Here is a 6,668-nt window from a genome sequence, read left to right as displayed (position 1 = left end):
TTCGCATGGGCGGATAGGTCATTTTTGGCCTACCGGAAAATTTTAAAAGGGGCCCCTGCATGGAAAATATGTAATATTGGTACATGATATTAAAAGGCCCAATACCGAAATATGAAGGGGGGCCCACCGGGAAATGCCCGGTAGCCCGGTAGGCCTATCCGCCCATGGTACCTTGTAATTGTAATTGTAAATCAGTAAATCAACAGTTTTAGTTATAATATAATATAAGGTCTATGAGTGAAATAGGTACATATTGTAAAATAACATGTCGAATGGAAAACGTGTGTGAATAATTTAATAATTGTGATGGCATCACTGAACACTGGTAATGCGATTTGCCGATTTGTCGTCACCGTTCCACCCAACCTCTCCAGCCATTCATGCTCTACGGCTCTGCCTAATAATATTTATTTATAATATATTGTATTAAAAGCTTTCTTTAAATAACAAATCGTTGTATACGGTGTAGGTGCACACATAAATAAATATTTTAAGATTTGTGGGAGGAAGGGGGAGTCTAAGGTTATACATTTTCTCACTTTTAATTTATTAAAGCATATTTAATCATTTTCAAGAAAATGCGATGGGGAGGAAGGAGTAGAACCCCTAAAACCCTTCTTGTGTACGCGCTTGATGAAATCTATGACCGAAATCAATATTTATTTAACAGCTACAGCAACAGCGCTTGATTGTGATAGTGACTATACACACCACTATAATTTGCATTTGAACTGTAACCGCGATTATATTCACTATAGCATGTAAGCGCTAGTGCTGCAGTTTCCAGCCGCGTCTGTTTGTATTGATTTTTTTAGGTTAGACATTTTATTGTGTTCCGTTTGGTAACCCGATTTTAAGTGTTTATATGACCAAAGCCAGTCGCGCCAGATGGAGAAAACGTTAGAAGTTACCGTTCACTCCATGACAATCACGAAGTATAATATTTAAAAAAATCTGTAGATAACAATGTTATCAACAATGACTACACTTATTTATTTATCTATGAATGACTAAGACTGTACAAATTGTGTAATTGAATCAAATTGTTTGTTTGAAATGTTTCAAAAATTAATTAACAGTGAATATGCATAAACATGTAATTTATTTTGAAATTTAATTTGTTCTATATTTTTATACAAGTTAGCTAGGCGATTTGGTATTTTGGTAAGTAAATCTTTTTTTTTTTTTTTGGCCTGCAAATGGCTTCCAAATCGCTCCCCAAAGCGGAAATCGAAAAATTTGTATGTATACAAAGTAATCCAAACAAATGGAAGGGTCTGTTGATTGGATCGTTAACGAAGGTCGTCAAGCAAGTACATCCTTTGTTATCAGTCAGCGACGAAGCGTTAGAATGTGTCGAAATACTAGTTATACAGTGTCTGGAGATACTTACTTTAAAGTCATCACCACCGCATACTATATTCGACATAGAAGATCAAGTGAAACGGTGGTTTCCTAAGCCAATAGACAAGTGGGCTATTAAAGATGCAAAAAGAGCAATAGAAAAAGACAAGAAAAAACATTCTCTAATATTACCAACCTATAAAATTCATAATTTACTGCAAAAGGATCTACTTCGATACAAGCTAGACTATTTAGTTACTATTTACATAACAGCTGTCTTAGAATACATGGCAGCAGACATCTTTAAATTAGCAGGTAACTATGTAAATAATATACACCGAGTAGAAATCAGTTACCAAGACCTCTGTGTTGCGATACGTGGTGATAAAGTATTAATGGACTTATTTAACCAACATGACAACAAAAGTGACTTGAATTTGTCTGAATTAGGTATTGATAAAATCCAGAGAATTACTACTTATGAAGAAGTTGTAAAAGATCTAATACATGATGAAAAACAACTTATTAGAGATTTATATTTAATTTTAAAAATTTTTAAAGAAGAATTTTATTGTATCATACCCCTAGGTACCAGTCCAGAATTGGATAATATGTTCAACAATATTGTAGACATATTTAAGACAACTAAATTATTTTTAAGTTCTATTGAAGACATTTTGGAAATTGCAGATGGTAAATCTGCTACAGTTGGTTGTTGTATTGAAGAGTTTGCTGAATCCGCTGAATTTGACGTATTTGAACGGTATGCAAATGATATTGTTAATAAATCATGTAGGAATATATTTTGGAATTTAATCAATAAACCAGAGATTTCGAATTTACTTCAATCGACAAATTATGGTTTTAAAGAAGCTCTAAAATATTATTTTCCAAAATTATTACTTTTACCTCTACATCATTGTATTCTCTATTTTGATTATTTTAGAATTTTCCATAAACTTTCTCCTTCCCAACATGATAAAGAATGTTTGGAACAAGTAGAAGGCATGTTGAAACCTTTGCAAATAAAAATGGCATCAATTGCAAATCAAATTAACCTAACAGATAATATTAAAGAATTTGGACTTAAAATTAATGCAATACCTAGACGATTAACAGTCATTGAACAACTGAAAAAAATGCAAAAAGGTATTGATGGCTGGGATGGTAAGGATATGGGTCAATGTTGTACAGAGTTCATAAGAGAAGGAGTACTTGTAAAAGTTTCAAGTGGAGGTAAGCGTTATTCAGAGCGTAAAGCAATCTTATTTGATGGAGTTCTTCTTTTATGTAAATCAAATAAGAGAAAGATTTCTTTATCAGTCAGCACTCAAGTTATTGGTGGTTTTTCTGAATTAAAATTAAAATTAAAAGAGAAATTATTTATTAGAAAAATGGAAATTGTTGATAGAGATGATACACAAGAGTTAAAACACTTTTTTGAAATAATCCCTCATTTGCAGTCACCAGTAATATTAGCTGCTAGTAGTTTTGAAGATAAAGCTAATTGGATGGCAGATTTAATTATGCTGAACACAAAAAGTATACTCGACCGAACTTTAAACAATATACTACTCGATGAAGATAAAAAATTTCCCTTATGGTTACCGTCAATTAAAGAATACAGATTTGTTGAACCTGATTCTCGATCTAACATCATTTTTGAGCAAAAAGAAAATAATGGTGTACCTCTTATTAGAGGTGCTAAATTGCTGAAACTTATAGAACGAATGACATATCATATTTATGCTGATCCAAAATTTATAAAAACATTCTTAACAATATACCGCAGTTTTTGTACACCCTATGATTTAATGGATCTCTTAATTGAAAGATATAACATTCCTGAGCCTTTTGGTATAACTATGAATTCAGAAAGTCTTCGAGATGAAACTAAACGATTTAAAACAGAATATTTAGAACCTGTTCAATTTAGAGTGATAAATGTGTTTAGGCTTTGGGTCATTTATCACTATTATGATTATCAACGCTATCCATATTTATTAGATAGATTGCTTAAATTTTTAAATTCAATTAATGGAAAATCAATCAAAAAATGGGCTGATTCACTTATTAATATACTTCATAGAAAAACTACTGAACATCAAAATGAAATTAAGTTTGCATTCAATTCACCGCCACCAGCAATTGAAGTTTATATGGATTTTATGAGAAATGACGAGCTTAACATTCTACTTGTACATCCTCTTGAATTCGCAAGACAATTGACACTTATTGAATCTGAAAATTATAGAACAGTTAAACCTTCAGAATTGGTTGGATCTGTGTGGACTAAAAAAGATAAAGAAAAAAATTCTCCTAATTTACTTCGGTTAATCAAACAAACTACAAATTTAAGTCGTTGGATAGAAAAAACTGTTATTGAATGTAGAAATATTGAAGAAAGAGTAGCAATTGTGTCAAGATTTATTGAAATAATGATGGCATTATATCAACTAAATAATTTCAATGGTGTCTTAGGTGTTCTTTCAGCTATGACTTCAGCTGCAGTATTTCGCTTAAAATTTACAATGCAATCCATCAATGCTAAATTTCTTAAAGCTCTTGAAAAAGCTCGGGATATGAGTAATAATCATTATAAAAAATATCAAGATAAATTAAGGAGTATCAATCCGCCATGTGTTCCATTCATTGGTATGTATTTAACAAATATATTGCATATTGAAGATGGCAATCCAGATTGTTTGACAAATAACCCAAATTTAATTAATTTTTATAAACGGAGAAAAGTAGCAGAAATTATTGAAGAAATCCAGCAATATCAAAATCAACCTTACTGTTTAAATGTTGAGCCTAAAATAAAAAAGTTTTTAGAAAACTTAAATCCATTCAATGATATGAAAGATACAGATATTAATAATTATTTGTATAATCAATCTTTAAAAATTGAACCAAGAAATTGCAAGCAACTCACCAAGTATCCACGAAAATGGCCAGAATTAAATCTTAGGTCACCTGGCTTAAAGCCTAAATCAAGAGTACCATCAGTATCCTCCAAAAATATGGATGTCCAAGGTAAGAGAAATGTAAGTTCATCAATGTCTCCAGTGATTCAAACATATAAAAGATATCCAGGTGACTCTGTCTTTGCGCCAGTAACTTTTACTTTAAGAAAAAATAACAATGTTCCTCCAGTTCCACCTCGAATGAGTAAAATAGATAATGAATCATTCAAACCACCTATACCATTAAGAAAAATAGCTCCACCTTTACCTCCAAGAAAATTACAAGTAGAAAAAGTTTTAACATTAAAAAAATTTGTTATAGACTCACCTAAACCAGAAAGTAATCAAAATACCAATTGTAACAAACAACTTGTACCAGTCATTAGCCCTAGTGAAAACCCTATAGATCCAAAAACAAATACAATTAATTTTCCTGAACAAGAAAATACTTTAGAACTTTACCACCATTCAGGTCAAAACTTTTGTAATACTCTAGATTTCCATTAAAACCGTCATACTAAAATAACAAATCCCAAGTTCTAATTAAATACCTGAATGCCAATCTATTTTTTATAAACAATATAAATCAGTATATCAAAAAACTGTTTATAAATGATTTTCATATTTTAATTTAATTTTATAAATGTATCCAGACAAACTGTATTTTAGCAAACTTAAGTAATAACGAATAGTATTTTTCAACAAGTTGTTATATGTATTATCAAATTCTGATTAAAATTATATATGTACCCAGTTTTATTTCCATAGCTTGTTTACATTTTTCTCTTTAAAATTATCCAATAATTGTTTTGATTTCCACTGAATTTAATTCTTCTCCTGACACTCATTATACTTTTATTTTTATTTTTTATTTCACTAGGTATTGATGGTATTGTCCTATTTTTATGTTTGTAATTCCCTAAAATCAACATTTATACTTATATTAAATAAGCCTAAATTGAAATTATTGTTGAGTATAAATCACATATTGTCTATGATGATTAATATGATGATAATACCTATGTATGCTTTGACCTGGATATATTTTATTCTTACTAAGTTACAGCAAAACAAAATTTGTAGTACCTATTGTAATATTGTAAAATATATACCTAAAACATAATTAATTATCATGTATAAAAGCTATTTTTATTGTGTTTGGTATTAAAGGTATTAGAGTAGTATCTTTATAGTATATTAGATCACATATATTCATATACTTTTTGGATTTAAAATCATATTTAATAATTAATATGTTTTACAATTTTAAATAGATAACATTTTTTATTTAGTATGTCTACTATATTTACTACACTTAATATGTGATATGTATGTTAATCAAAGTCTACATTATATCAAACATATTTTTATCATATATTAATATTCATATAGTATGTTATTTATAATATATTTATGGAACTTAAAAAAAAAATATGTGACATTAATACAAGCTTTATATTCTATAATCCACAGTATAAAATCATTATTTTTAAGAATAAAACTATTCTAAAATATTAATGATTTATGTTTAGTTATAATAATGTAGTTTTAATACCTACTGTTTGTAGTTAATTGATAAACACCACAATATAATCAACAATATTGGATAAAGTTATTATAGGTACTTTTATTTAATAAACCATACTTAATTATTAGATTAAACGAATAATTAATATTTTTTTTTCTATCTTGTAATATAATGTTTTAGTCATATAATTTAATCCATAAATGTTGTACTCTAGATTATAATAATAATATTAAATAACTTCTAAGTTAATTAAGTGTTTGTATGAATTATTTTATGAAATAAAATGTTGATTATACAATTTATAACTGTTTTTAGCCTAAAATTCTGCTGAACTACATCTGTAATCTACTTTTTATTGTTGTTTTATACTATGTCTTAGTTATGTAATTTTTCCAATGAAATAAAAGACTTGAAAAACAATTGAATTGAATTTATTTTAATATATATTATTGCTATTACTAGTTAGTCTACTACAAATACCTGATAAAGTATGTACTGTTGGACTGTACATTAAAATCATATAAAATCAAGGTATTCAAAAGTTAAGTTGTCTCTATAGTGTATACTGTACAAGTGTATCTGTATTTAATATGTCGTTCACTTACCATAAGACAATATTTTTAAATTGTTCATTTAAGTTAATATTGACTCTGTAATCACTGACAATTTCTTTACATTACTCAAAAGATGTCCAAGCATATATTCTTTGTTTGGGGTTCACATTTTAAAGTTCAAACAAAAATATTATCCCTAATTGTGCAGGAAGTTGTCTTCGCTTAAAATCTTATATAAGTAGCTGCTGCAGAATGTATTATGTATAAAAGATCAAA

The 6,668-nt window shown here is 28.5% G+C and overlaps 1 pseudogene; it reads left to right on the top strand.

The window, feature by feature from the left end:
* Nucleotides 1-929: 929 nt before the first annotated feature.
* On the top strand, nucleotides 930-5,507 carry LOC107168346 (protein son of sevenless pseudogene; annotated as a pseudogene).
* The last annotated feature ends 1,161 nt before the right edge of the window (nucleotides 5,508-6,668 follow it).

Source organism: Diuraphis noxia, unplaced genomic scaffold (assembly GCF_037042655.1).
Source record: "Diuraphis noxia isolate RWA-SAM2 unplaced genomic scaffold, SU_Dnox_SAM2 contig0001, whole genome shotgun sequence".
Taxonomy (NCBI): domain Eukaryota; kingdom Metazoa; phylum Arthropoda; class Insecta; order Hemiptera; family Aphididae; genus Diuraphis; species Diuraphis noxia.
The sequence above is the reverse complement of the archived record's forward strand: the minus strand, read 5'-3'. Positions and strand labels throughout refer to the sequence as shown.